The sequence below is a fragment of the Scyliorhinus torazame genome, chromosome 6 (genome assembly GCF_047496885.1).
Source record: "Scyliorhinus torazame isolate Kashiwa2021f chromosome 6, sScyTor2.1, whole genome shotgun sequence".
NCBI classification, from domain to species: domain Eukaryota; kingdom Metazoa; phylum Chordata; class Chondrichthyes; order Carcharhiniformes; family Scyliorhinidae; genus Scyliorhinus; species Scyliorhinus torazame.
Genome location: NC_092712.1, coordinates 128,597,018 through 128,611,455, shown reverse-complemented (window position 1 = coordinate 128,611,455; position 14,438 = coordinate 128,597,018). Strand labels below are relative to the sequence as shown.

The window sequence follows — 14,438 nt, the reverse complement described above, 5'->3', positions numbered from 1 at the left end:
GAGCATTTTAGTGATAACGACCCCAACAAAAAATACGATTTAAGTTTGTTATGGAAAAGAAAAAGGTGGTCTACAAAAATGGTTTTGGATTGGAGAAGGCAGATTTAATTAGAATGGAATACCTACAGTGCAGAAGGAGGCCCATCGAATCTGCACCAACCCTTCAAAAGACCACCCTACCTCGGCCCAATTCCCCACTCTATTCCTGCAACTCCACCCTAAGGGTCAATTAAACATGGTCAGTCCACCTAACTTGCACAGCTTTGGACTGTGGGAGAAAACCGGAGCACCCAGAGGAAACCCACGCAGACACAGGGAGCAAACTCCACACAGCCAGTAACCCGAGGTCAGAATCAAACCTGGGTCCCTGGCACCATGAGGCAGCAGTGCTAACCACTATGCCACCATGCTGCCCAAGCATGATCTGGCCGAAGTAGACTGGGGTCAGCTTCTTGTGGGAAAATCTACAGCAGAGCAGTGGGGGGAGTGTTCAAAAAGACATTGGGAGAATACAGGCCCAAAATGTTCCCGGGTGAAATGTAGGATAAACAAGCCCAGAGAACCCTGGATAGGAATATTCAGGACTGGATATGAAAAAAAGGACAGGCATTTAGCAAGCACAAAGGGAGTAAATCAGCAGAGGCCTTAGTTGAGTATAGAAGGTGCAGGGGGGGAATTTAAGAAAGCAATCGGGAGAGCAAAGGGGGGTACGTGAAAGCACTGCTGGGTAGGATTAGGAAGAATCCCATGGTATTGTGTAAGTATATGAAGGGAAGAGGATAACTAGGGAAAGATTAGGGCCCATTAGGGACTAAGGGGCAATCTATGCATGGAGGCAATGGACATTGGTAAACGAGTACTTCATATCTGTCTTTACACGGAAGAAGGAGGGTATAGGTACAGAATCAGGGAGACGGACTGTGAGGTTCTTGAACAGTTTGGCATAGGGAGTGAGGAGGTATTGGAGATTTTGGCGAGCTTAAAGATGGACAAATCAACATCTATGGATGAGTTTATCCCAGGCTGCTGTGGGGAGGCAAGGCAGGAAATGACAGGGGCACTGATTCAAATTTTTTATTCCTCTCTGGCCACAGGGGAGGTGCCAGAGGATTGAAGGGCAATTAATTTGGTTCCACTTCTCAAGAAGGCTGGTAAAGATGAACCAGGGAGTTACAGACCGGTGAGTCGCACATCAGTGGTAGGGAAACTATTGGAGAAAATTCAGAAGGAGAAAATTAATCTCCAGCTGGAGAAGCAAGATTTGATCAGGGATAATTAACATGGTTTTGTCAGAGTGAGGTCATGCCTAATGAATTTGATTGAATTTTTCGAGGAGGTAATTGGGTGTGTAGATGAGGGTAGTGCAGTTGATGTAATTTATATAGATTTCAGCACAGCATTTGACAAGGTCCCACACGAAAGACTGAAAAAGAAGGTAAAAGCTCATAGGATCTCGGGTAACTTGGCAAGTGTGGCGCACAAAGACTCCGTGAGACGAATAGAGTGAAGTCGATGAGGCTTTATTAAGCGTGTCTGTTCCCCAGCAGCCCGATAGTAAACTGGCCTGCGGGGGAAGGCACCGGCTTCTTATACTTCGCCTTCAGGGCGGAGCATGAGGTCAACGGCCAACCAGGACCCGGGATCTGTTAGCCAATGACATTAGGGCTTCCAGTCCCACATGACCCCCAATACATACTACCACATTCACCCCTTGTCAAAATGAACCCGGCGGGGTGATGCTTCGTATGGTGGTAAGGGTTTACAGGGCTGGTCCTGGGAGGATAGAACAGTTACATGGTAGTACAGTATTGTCCTGTTACAACTATTTACAGAGTGTATAGGGAAAACAAAATGTTCATTGGACAGTCCATCTTTGTTTTACATCGACGCCACGAGTCGGTCGGGCGGGCCGGTCGTCCGTGTCGATCGCCTCGGCCCCGGCGGTGGTGGTGGTGCTTGTACCAGCGTTGTCGCCTCCGGGAGCCGCACGGTTTCAGCTGTCGGTGCAAAGGGGAGGGGGACTGATCCTCCTGGGAAGGGGGCGGTCGCGGGGTGCGGCGGTGGCAGGAAGGGGGGCGGTTGGGTTGATGGTGTCGGGGGTGTGTGCGTGGTGCCGGCGGGCGCCAGATCCCGCAGGGAGACCGTGTCCTGTCGGCCGTCGGGGTACTCCACGTAGGCGTACTGGGGGTTTGCGTGGAGGAGGTGAACCCTTTCGACCAACGGGTCCGCCTTATGTGCCCGCACGTGCTTTCGGAGCAGGATGGGTCCTGGGGCCGCCAGCCAGGTCGGCAGCAACGTTCCAGAGGAGGACCTCCTAGGGAAGACAAGGAGACGCTCGTGAGGCGTTTGATTAGTGCTTGTACATAATAACGACCGGATGGAATGGAGAGCGTCCGGGAGGACCTCCTGCCACCGTGAAACTGGGAGATCCCTGGACCGTAGGGCCAGTAGGACGGCCTTCCAGACCGTGCCGTTCTCCCTTTCTACTTGCCCGTTCCCCCGGGGGTTGTAGCTGGTCGTCCTGCTTGAAGCTATGCCCTTGCTGAGCAGGAACTGGCGCAGCTCGTCACTCATGAAAGAGGACCCCCTGTCGCTGTGGACGTATGCGGGGTAACCGAACAGCGTGAAGATGCTGTTCAGGGCTTTAATGACTGTGGCCGTGGTCATGTCGGAGCAGGGAATGGCAAAAGGGAAGCGGGAGTATTCGTCCACTACATTAAGGAAATACGCGTTGCGGTCGGTGGAGGGGAGGGGCTCTTTGAAATCGAGACTGAGGCGTTCAAAGGGGCGGGAAGCCTTAATCAGGTGCGCTCCATCTGGCCTGAAAAAATACGGTTTGCATTCTGCGCAGATGTGGCAGTCCCTTGTGACTGTACGGACCTCCTCTAAGGAGTATGGGAGATTGCGGGACTTGATGAAGTGGTAAAACCGAGTGACCCCCGGGTGGCAGAGGTCCTCGTGGAGGGCTTGGAGGCGGTCAATTTGTGCGTTGGCACATGTGCCGCGGGATCGGGCATCGGACGGCTCGTTCAGCTTTCGGGGCCGGTACAAGATCTCATAGTTGAAGGTGGAGAGTTCGATCCTCCACCGCAAGATCTTGTCGTTCTTGATCTTGCCCCGCTGTGCATTATCGAACATGAAGGCTACCGACCGTTGGTCAGTGAGGAGAGTGAATCTCCTGCCGGCCAGGTAATGCCTCCAATGTCGCACAGCTTCCACTATGGCTTGGGCTTCCTTTTCCACTGAGGAGTGGCGGATTTCTGAGGCGTGGAGGGTTCGGGAGAAGAAGGCCACGGGTCTGCCCGCTTGGTTAAGGGTAGCCGTTAGAGCTACGTCCGAGGCGTCGCTCTCGACCTGGAAGGGGAGGGACTCGTCGATGGCGCGCATCGTGGCCTTTGCGATGTCCGCTTTGATGCGGCTGAAGGCCTGGCAAGCCTTTGTCGACAGAGGGAAAGTCGTGGTCTGTATTAGGGGGCGGGCCTTGTCTGCGTACTGGGGGACCCACTGGGCGTAGTGCGAAAAGAACCCCAGGCAGCGTTTCAGGGCTTTTGGGCAGTGCGGGAGCGGAAATTCCATGAGTGCGCGCATACGTTCGGGGTCAGGGCCTATTATCCCATTGCGCACTATGTAGCCCAGAATGGCTAGCCGATCGGTGCTAAAAACGCACTTGTCCTCGTTGTACGTGAGGTGAGGTTCAAGGCTTTGGCGGTCTGGAGGAATTTTTGGAGGTTGGCGTCGTGGTCCTGCTGATCGTGGCCGCAGATGGTTACATTGTCGAGGTACGGGAACGTGGCCCGTAACCCATGTTGATCAACCATTCGGTCCATCTCCCGTTGGAAGACCGAGACCCCGTTTGTGACGCCAAAAGGGACCCGTAGGAAATGGTATAATCGCCCGTCTGCCTCGAAGGCTGTGTACTTGCGGTCACTTGGGCGGATGGGGAGCTGATGGTAGGCGGACTTGAGGTCCACGGTGGAGAAGACTTTATACTGGGCAATCCGATTGACCATGTCGGATATGCGGGGGAGAGGGTACGCGTCTAGTTGTGTGTACCTGTTGATGGTCTGGCTATAGTCAATGACCATCCTTTGTTTCTCCCCTGTCTTCACTACTACCACCTGCGCTCTCCAGGGACTATTGCTGGCCTGGATTATGCCCTCCTTTAGTAGCCGCTGGACTTCGGACCGAATGAAGGTCCGGTCCTGGGCGCTGTACCGTCTGCCCCTAGTGGCGACGGGTTTGCAATCCAAGGTGAGGTTCGCAAACAAGGACGGGGGTTACACCTTGAGGGTGGCGAGGCCGCAGATAGTGAGTGGGGGTATGGGGCCGCCGAATTTAAACGTAAGGCTCTGTAGGTTACATTGAAAATCTAAGCCCAGCAAGGTGGGGGCACAGAGTTGGGGAAGGACGTTAAGTTTGTAGTTTTTGAATTCCCTCCCCTGCACCGTAAGGGTAACTATGCAGAATCCCTGGATCTGTACGGAGTGGGATCCTGCAGCTAGGCAAATCTTTTGTGCGCTAGGGTAGGTAGTTAAGGAACAGCGTCTTACCGTGTCGGGATGTATAAAACTTTCCGTGCTCCCGGAGTCGACTAGGCATGGCGTCTCGTGGCCGTTACTTAGGACCGTTGTCGTCGTCGTCTGGAGAGTCCGGGGCCGAGCCTGATCGAGCGTAACCGAAGCGAGCCGTGGTTGTACTAGTGGGGTGGGGTCCGTTGTTGCCGTCCAAGATGGCGTCGGGGATGGACAAAATGGCCACCCCCATACATCGCACGTGGCTGGGGGGGTCACAAGATGGCGTCGGGGGTGGACAAAATGGCCGCCCCCATGCGTCGTACAGGTCGGGGGCGGTCCAAGGTGGCGGCGCCCATCCTCCCCTCGTGGTGGTCGGGACCCAAAATGGCGGCGTTTGCGGTCGCACATGGTGTGCTGGGGGGTCTGGGGAGCGCTAGGACCGCGTGGAGTTCCTGCATTGCGAGCGCCAGGGCCGCGGGCGCTAGGACCGCGCGGAGTTGCTTCACTGCGAGCGCCAGGGCCGCGGGCGCTAGGACCGCGCGGAGTTCCTTCACTGCGAGCGCCAGGGCCGCGGGCGCTAGGACCGCGCAGAGCTCCCTCGCCGGTGGTCGGGGCCCAGGTCGGCGGCGCCGGCGGGTCAGTCGTGGGGCCGCGAGCGCTGGGACCGTGCAGAGCTCCCTCGCCGGGGACAGCGGTGGTCGGGGTCCAGGTAGGTTGCGCCGGCGGGTCAGGCGTGGGGCGCGGGACGGGGGTGAGGGCCCAGGTCGGCGGCGCCGGCGGGTCAGTCATGGGGCCGTGAGCGCTGGGACCGTGCGGAGCTCCCTCGCCGGGGACAGCGGTGGTCGGGGCCCAGGTCGGCGGTGCCGGCGGGTCAGACGTGGGGCCGCGAGCGCTGGGACCGTGCGGAGCTCCCTCGCCGGGGACAGCGGTGGTCGGGGTCCAGGTAGGTTGCGCCGGCGGGTCAGGCGTGGGGCATGGGACGGGGGTGAGGGTGGCGTTCGGGACGCGAAAGACTCCTTCCTCTCCGTGGAGAGTGTTGGCCGGCACCCAAATCGGGAGCGCCGGCGGCGGGTCGTACATGGACTGCGGGGAGGGGGGTTGGGGAGCGTAGGCGGCGTGCAGGGCTCCCAGTTCTCCCGGGGCCGCGGTGGTCGGGACCCAAAATGGCGGCGCCTGCGGGTCGCACATGGCGTGCTGGGGGGGTTGGGAGGCATAGACTGCCTGTAGGGCTCCCTGTGGCCCCGGGTCGGCGGCGACCTCGCGGGATCGGCACACCACCGCATAGTGGCCCTTTTTCCCGCAGCTTTTGCAGATGGCTGCGCGGGCCGGACAGCGTTGTCGGGGGTGCTTCGCCTGGCCGCAGAAATAGCAGCGGGCGCCCCCGGTGCGACTCGGGGTTTGGACTGCGCAAGCCTGTGGGGTGTCCGGGGGGGGGTTTTGCCGCGACGGGTACGTACGGGGCCCAATGGCCTGCTGCGCGGTCGGGGCCGTAGGCGCGGGTATTACGCGCGGCTACGTCCAGCGAGGCTGCCAGGGCCCGTGCCTCTGAGAGTCCTAGGGACTCTTTTTCTAGAAGTCTTTGGCGGATTTGGGAGGATTGCATACCTGCCACAAAAGCATCGCGCATTAACATGTCCGTATGTTCGTTTGCATTCATCGACGGGCAGCTGCAGGCTCGTCCCAAAATCAACAGCGCGGCGTAGAACTCGTCCATCGATTCTCCGGGAGCTTGCCGTCTCGTCGCGAGCTGGTAGCGAGCGTAGATTTGGTTAACTGGGTGAACGTAGAGACTTCTCAGTGCTGTGAACGCCGTCTGGAAATCGTCGGTGTCTTCAATGAGGGTGAAAATCTCCGTGCTCACCCTCGAGTGCAGGACCTGCAGTTTTTGTTCGTCTGAGACTCGGCCTGTGGTCGATCTGATGTAGGCCTCAAAGCAAGTCTGCCAGTGTTTGAAGGCTGCTGCCGCATTCACTGCGTGGGGGCTGATCCTCAGGCATTCCGGAATGATCCTGAGCTCCATAGTCCTTTTTAGGCACGCTTAATAAATTGTGGCGCACAAAGACTCCGTGAGACGAATAGAGTGAAGTCGATGAGGCTTTATTAAGCGTGTCTGTTCCCCAGCAGCCCGATAGTAAACTGGCCTGCGGGGGAAGGCACCGGCTTCTTATACTTCGCCTTCAGGGCGGAGCATGAGGTCAACGGCCAACCAGGACCCGGGATCTGTTAGCCAATGACATTAGGGCTTCCAGTCCCACATGACCCCCAATACATACTACCACAGCAAGTTAGATCCAAATCTGGCTTAGTGGTCGGAGATAGAGGGTGACAAGTTGGTCAGATGGGTAGATCAGTGGCAGATGGGATTTAACCCTGCAAAGTGCGAGGTGATGCACTTTGGAAGGAATAACAAGACAGGGGAATGTGTAATGAATGGCAGGACACGAGGAAGTTCAGATGGATCTTGGGGTGTTTCTCCACAGATCGCTGAAGGCAGCAGGACAGGTTATTAGGGTAGTTAAGAAGGTATATGGAACACTTGCTTTTATCAGTCGTGGCATAGATTATAAGAACAGAGAGGTTATGTTGGAACTGTACAAAACTTTGGTTAGGCCACAGCTGACGTACTGTGTACAGCTCTGGTCGCCTCAACATAGCAAGGATGTGATTGCACTAGAGAGGATGCAGAGGAGATTCACTAGGATTTTGCCTGGGATGGAACATTTGAGCTATGAAGAAAGGCTGGATAGGCTTGGTTTGTTTTCTTTAGAGCAGAGAAGGCTGAGGGGGGACTTGTTTGAGGTGTATAAGATTATGAGGGGTATGATAGGATGGATAGGAAGCAGATGTTCACCTTAGTTGAAGGGTCAATAACGAAGGGTTATAATTTTAAGGTGAGGGAATTTGAGGAAAATGTTTTCACCCAGAGGAAGGTGGGAATTTGGAATGCACTGCCTGGGAGGGTAGCAGAGGCGAGAACCCTAATGACCATTTAAAAAGTACATGGATGAGCACTTTAAATGCCATAACATTCAAGGAATGCGATAACATTCAAGGCTATGTGCCAAGTGCTGGAAAGTGGGATTAGTGTAGATTTAGTGTAGTTTTGTCGGTGCAGAAATGATGGGCCGAAGAGCCTCTTCTGTACTCTATGACTAAATCAACCCTTGTTCCCTCTGTCCTTGCTTCCTGACCTGTTGAGCATTTTTAGCATTCTGTTTATATTTCAGATATCCAGCATCTGCAGTATTTTCCTTTTGCCTTTGATCTAGTCACCTGCCAAATCCATGCCCATTTCCCCAGAACTCCATGTTTGAATCATTCCCATCAGGTTTCTGATTCTGTCAAAACAACTCTTATCAAAGTTGCATGACATCCTATGTGACCATCACAAAGGTAAATTTTCCCTTCATCATCCTTCTTGACCTGTCAGTAGCCTTTAACATGGTTGACCTCACCATCCCCCATCAATGTCTCTCCACTGATGCCTAGCTGGGTTGGAATACACTCGCTTTGTTTCATTCATATCTGTCGATGTTGTTGCCTGAGAATCACCTGCAATAGCTTCTCTTTCTGCTCTGCACTGTTACTTCTGGTGTCCCCCAAAAATCCGTACTTGTTCCTCCCCCCTCCGATTTCTCAATTACATGCTGTCCCTTGGGATCATCCAAAAACACAGTATGAGTTTCCACATGCATGCTGATGACACCTCACCACCACATCTCTCGACTTCTCCATTTTCTTTAAGTTATAAGGCTTCTTATCCAATGTGCAATAATGGATGAGCAAAAATGTCCTCTCATTGAATATTGGAAGATCAAAGTCATTGGCTGGATTCTCCAGTTCCCCAGCTGTGTGTTTCTCAGCCGTGCGCTGTTCACTGGTGGCGTGATTCTATCTCCCGCCGCTTGTCAATGGGATTTCCCATTGTCGCCACCTCACGCTGCTGGGAAAACTGCGGGCGGGACTGCGCTGCCGGCAGGAAAAGTGAATCGCAATGACCAGAGAATTCCGGCCATTGTCTTCACTTCCCACTCCAAACTTCATTCCCTAGCTATGGACTCCAGCCCTTTTCCTGGAAACTACCTGAGGCTGGAACTAGCCTGTTCACAACCTTGGTGTCTTATTTGACCCCAAGGTGAACATCCATGTCATTACAAAGACTGCCTTTTTCCCCCTCTAACCTCAGATCACCTGCTGCTGAGACTCTCATCTTTGCCTTTGTTACGCTAGGTTTGAATGTTCGAACCCACTACTGGCTGGTCTCCCATGGTCTACACTCCAGGTTAAGACCACCCAAAGCTCCACTGCCCATGTCTTGCACACAGTCCTGTTTTACCCATCACACATGTATATTGGCTCCCAGTTAAGCAACACCTCAATTTAAAATAGTTCATCCTTGTTTTCCAATCCCACCAAGGCCTTGCACCTCTAAATCTGTATGATCTCCTCCTGCCACATAACCCTCCCAAGAGCCCTCCGATCTTCCAGTTCTGGTCTCTTGTACCTCCCCAATTTTATTAATTCCACCATTGATGGTCGTGTTTTCAATTGCCTTGGCCCTAAGCTCTCGCATTCACTCCCTCACCCTCCCTGCCTCTTTATCTCTCTTTCCTCCCATTGGTTGCGTTTTAAAATCTACCTCTGGTGATCTGCCCTAGTATCTCCTTATATGGCTCTGCTGAACTTTGCTTTAAACTGCTCCTGTGAAGTGCCGTGGGATGTTTTATTATTCTAAAGATGCTATACAAATGCAGGTTTGTTGTTGTTCAATTGAATCAACACCAGTTGTCTTTCATTTAACTTGTGTTTCACTGCAATTTGATTCCATCCATTCCCTTACTCTGTAATGTCCAAGTGCATTCCAGCCCGTTGGGCGGGTGGGAAGTTTCAGTCTGTGGTGATCTGAATAGATACTCCTGTAAGTGGCATTGTTTGGTTGCCCCTTCATGAGGTGTGTCTGAGGACCGTGGACTGCCCGTTTTGAACAGCCAGTATAAATTTTCCTTTTTTCTCTTGACAGGAATATGATAGGTTCTAACTATTCCCAGTAGCATCCTTGCTGCTTCCTGGCTCTGGGATGTGTCGCTGCTTAATAAGTATCCTATAACAGGAAAGGGCTTGGCTGTCAGTTTGGCTTGTGCACTGCTCCCTCCCATATTCATCGCAAGGGATCACTTATTAAGGGTGCAGATAACAAAGACTAAAGATGCAGCTTTGGCATCAGTGGATTTGATTCTGTATTTCGTCCACTTAACCTTCTGGAAGTGCCTTTACTCAGAAATTTGCATGTTATTAATTACACAACATTAAGCTTTGTGGCACGGCATGGTGCTGATTAAAATATGTGCTTCTATTTCATTGGACTCGCCTAAATTATGTGAACTGATGGTACTGAAACGTTTTGAATAATTCAGAGTAGAGCTTGGCAGTTGTTGGCGCAAGCTTTTGACTGCACATTTCCTGGATGTAGGTTATTTGTTTAACGATGCTTTACAGAGCGTGTTCATCATTTTGTGGTTCCCATCCTCAACCCCATCAGAGAAGTTCTCCCACAACCACTCTGTTGTTTGCATTAGGTCACCTGTGGGAGAAAACTTTCACTGATCTCAATTTGAATGAATATAGTTAACGCCAATAAAAAAAACACCTTTAAAATTTCATTGCAAATAATTGGCAGAAAATTCACCACAACCTGTGTCAATTACCAAGCAAGAGACTGATGGCAACTCATTGTGTTACCTCTCCCTCTTGAGCCACTTCAACTCGGGAATATATAACAGCAGTCTGGATTGACACTGTTTCTGAAATATCAGCCCGACCGAGATCAGAATGCAGCTCTGTGGTGAAAGGATCATATGCTAACGCATTGCTGTGATATTCAGTCTCTTGGGTAAAAGTTCCAGTTTAATATTTTTGTGGTCCCCTTATATTTGCCCTCCTTATTATGCAATTTAATGTTTTCTGGAGGTGATGCTCAGAAGAGGTGCCTCATGACTACGATGATGCCTGTTGTCAGGGTCATGACCTCATACCCGCCTCATTTGTGCTCAGTTGCTGAGCATCGCCTCAGCTTAGCTCAAGTCCTGTCATGCAATTTATAATAAAATAAGAATGGAAAATACTGGGATACAATCAGCAGGTCAGACAGCATCTGTGAGGAGAGAAACAATTTAACTCTGAGGAATTTGTTTAGCTGAAACTGGCTTATATCTCACATTTCATTCCCTGTGTTGTATGCAAAACCTATCTTGTCAGTTTGGATTTTAATTTTTATGTCTTTTAATTTTGAAATATTTTGGGCGCGATAATCCGTGGCCGCGCTGGTTGGGAGAACAAAGAAATGTACAGCACAGGAACAGGCCCTTCGGCTCTCCAAGCCCGTGCCGACCATGCTGCCCGACTAAACTACAATCTTCTACACTTCCTGGGTCCGTATCCCTCTATTCCCATCCTATTCATATATTTGTCAAGATGCCCCTTAAATATCCCTATCGTCCCTGCTTCCACTACCTCCTCCGGTAGCGAGTTCCAGGCACCCACTACCCTCTGCGTAAAAAAACTTGCCTCGTACATCTACTCTAAACCTTGCCCCTCTCACCTTAAACCTATGCCCCCTAGAAATTGACCCCTCTACCCTGGGGAAAAGCCTCTGACTATCCACTCTGTCTATGCCCCTCATAATTTTGTATACCTCTATCAGGTCTCCCCTCAACCTCCTTCGTTCCAGTGAGAACAAACCAAGTTTATTCAACCGCTCCTAATAGCTAATGCCCTCCATACCAGGCAACATTCTGGTAAATCTCTTCTGCACCCTCTCTAATGCCTCCACATCCTTCTGGTAGTGTGGCGACCAGAATTGAACACTATACTCCAAGTGTGGCCTAACTAAGGTTCTATACAGCTGCAACATGACTTGCCAATTCTTATACTCAATGCCCCGGCCAATGAAGGCAAGCATGCCGTATGCCTTCTTGACTACCTTCTCCACCTGTGTTGCCCCTTTCAATGACCTGTGGACCTGTACTCCTAGATCTCTTTGACTTTCAATACTCTTGAGGGTTCTACCATTCACTGTATAAATCGCCAACGCCGGTCCGGCGCCGCCCCACTATTCTCCCAACCGGCGAGAACGGCCCGTCAAGTTCTGCGCTGCGCCGGCCGAAGAATCGCCCGAGACACTCACAACGGCGATTCTCCGATACCCCGGCTATTCTCCGGCCCGGATGGGCCGAGCGGCTGCTCCGACACGACAGGTTCCCGCCGGCGCCGTCCACACCTGGGGGGTGGCCTGTGGGGAGAGGGGGTTTCCTTCACCGGGGGGGGGGGCCTCCGACGGGATCTGGCCCGCGATCAGGGCCCACCGATTGGCGGGCCGACCTCTCTAAAGGAGGACCTCCTTTCCTCCGCCGCCCTGCAAGATCCATCCGCCATCTTCTTGCGGGGCGGCCTTTGGGAGGACGGCAACCGTGCATGCACGGGTGAGTTCATTTACGCGACGCCGGCCGCGTCATTTACGCGGCACCGCTTTTTATGCGGCGCCAATGCCCAGCATGCGTAAAATACGCGACCCCGCTCCTAGCCCCCCGGGGGCGGGAGAATAGGGCGCTGGGAGCGGGCTCCGACTCCGGAGTGAAACACTCCGGTTTTCACTCCGGTGTCGGGACTTTGTCTCCCTTTGGGAGAATCACGCCCTTTGTATCCACTCTGTCACTGTTAGCCTCCTGTTTTTATACAGCTTTCAAGCATTTTCTCAAAGTAAAGATGCCTCAGAATATCAGTAATTGGCTTTGAAGGATACAGTTTCGGTTGGAATCGCTGAGATTTACCTGCTCCTAAATTTGGAAACTTCCTTTGTGAAATCCCCAGTTCAGCACGGCATTGAGCATGTTTGGAAATCTGAATACTAGGCTGTTGTGCAGTACAATATGATAAAAACCCACAGAAACTGAGTTTCCAATGAGTCTTCAAACCTCAGCCCCCCACAATCACATTCTGCCCTCAGGTGGATGCAAAAGATCCCAAAGCAATACTTTTAAAAAGAGCAGGGTGTCCCTGGTGTCCTGATGGTGATGTTGCACTGAACTAGTAATCCAGAGCCAGCCTAATGCTCTGGGGATAAGTTCAAGTCCCACAATGTGGAATTGAAAGCTAGTCTCAGAAATGATGCCATGATTGTTGTAAAACTCACCTAGTTGATTATTGTCCTTTAAGGAAGGAAATCTATCAACCTTACCTGGCTTGTCCTACATGCGACTCCAAATCCACAGCAATGTAGTTGACTTTTAACTGCCCCCTGAAATGGCCTCGCAAGCCACTCAGTTTAAGGGCAGTTAGGAATTTGTAACAAATGCTGCCTACATCCCATGAAAGAATAAACTTTAAAAATCACAAAAAGAGATTATCTGCTCACTATCACATGGCTGGTTGTGGAGTTTGATCTGCGCAAATAGGCTGCCACATTTCGTAAAATAATAACTACACTTCACAAAGTATTTCATTGGCTGTAAAGCACTTTGCAATATTTGGCGGTTATGAGAGGTACTATATAGATGCACATTTCTCTTCCTCTTATCTTTAATCTGTGTAATGGTTAATGAAAATTAGATGAATCCATGTTGTATTCTTTCACTTCTGAAAGGTGTTTGAAATATTCAGTTAATTGATCCAAGGGCAACTTGTCTGAAGTCTGTTTTCTTTTGTTTATGGTATCAAAGACTTGTATTTTTCATTCATTATAAAACTCTTGTGTATCAACAGCTTAGTTACAAAGCCAGAGCTAAGCACTTCTCCCTATTCCACTTCATGCTGCATTACGAAGGCACCTAGCTGTAACACGTTAACACGTATTGCTCCCGAGGGTTGTGGTGGGTGGAGTGTATGTGAGGAAGCAATGTGAAAGACTCGGGTAATTTGAAGGTTGTGAACCTGTTTGAAGTTGCTGTAACTACAGGGTATTTGATTCACTAAATGGCACGTACAGTTGACCAGCCAGTCAGTTACAGTATAATCCCTTTTCAGTAGTTGCAGGCTGTGGGAGATTAGAAGTAAGCATCTGCCAAATTTAGGGCTATGATTTTCCAAAAATGGGAGTAAGTGCTAGTGATGGTTTAAATAGCTGACTGTCAGAAATTGCTTTAAACTTGACCACCTGTTGCTGCTGCGGAAGAAGCTGAGCTTTAATTGAGGCCTACAGGAGGCCTTACATCAAAAGCGTAACATCATGCAATTCAGCCATTCTGAATGTTTGTCCATTTGACAAATTACCACATCTGTTGGACAAAGTAAAGCTTGCAATAAATCAGGATTTGAAGAAACTACATTAGATTTAATAGTTGCATAAATAGTCCAATTTCAAACACGTGGAGATGAAGTAAGTTTTGTATTTTGGCTGTTGTTTTTTAGTTAACGTGATCATCAAGACTATACTTTTTCTTTTGTGTGTTTTAAACTAATAAGGGCAGCCAGAGGTATTTAAGAACCCATGGCATAAAAACGGAAAGTATTTATTGGAACTTAAAATGCAGTTCAAAGTCCTTGGAGAGGAAAAATGTGGGGCTGGAATTTTCCAAAAGGTAGTCCTGCTACATGGACAAAAAGCAGATCCTGAGCCTCTGCTGTGAATGCCAGGATCCCCGAGAAGTGGGGGTGGGGAGGATTTTACTGCTGGTGGCTGTCGTTCAATTGAGGAGGCTAGCTTGTCTCTCAAAGCTTCTGACCCAATCAGAAGGCCAGCAGGTTGACAACATCTGCATCGCCACCAATAGAAGTGACGCTAGTCAAACTAGCGGGTGAAAGAGAGTTTATATTCAACTTGAGGTGTCCCAGAAAGCTGGGTAAGTTTGTTTTTCATAGATTATCATAGAATTTACAGTGCAGAAGGAGGCCATTCGGCCCATCGAGTCTGCACCGGCTCTTGGAAAGAGC

The 14,438-nt window shown here is 51.0% G+C and overlaps 1 protein-coding gene across 5 annotated transcripts in view; it reads left to right on the top strand.

Annotated features, from left to right (window-relative positions):
- The window catches only part of coa1 (cytochrome C oxidase assembly factor 1), a 130,004-nt gene that overhangs the window by 61,096 nt on the left and 54,470 nt on the right, over positions 1 to 14,438 (top strand). The window contains exon 3 of one of the 5 annotated variants that reach the window (XM_072508798.1): positions 1,095 to 1,180. The exons of the other annotated variants lie outside the window; for them this stretch is intronic. The gene's annotated coding sequence lies outside the window, so the exon portion shown is untranslated. The remainder of the gene's footprint in view (positions 1 to 1,094; positions 1,181 to 14,438) is intronic. 5 annotated transcript variants of the gene reach the window in all.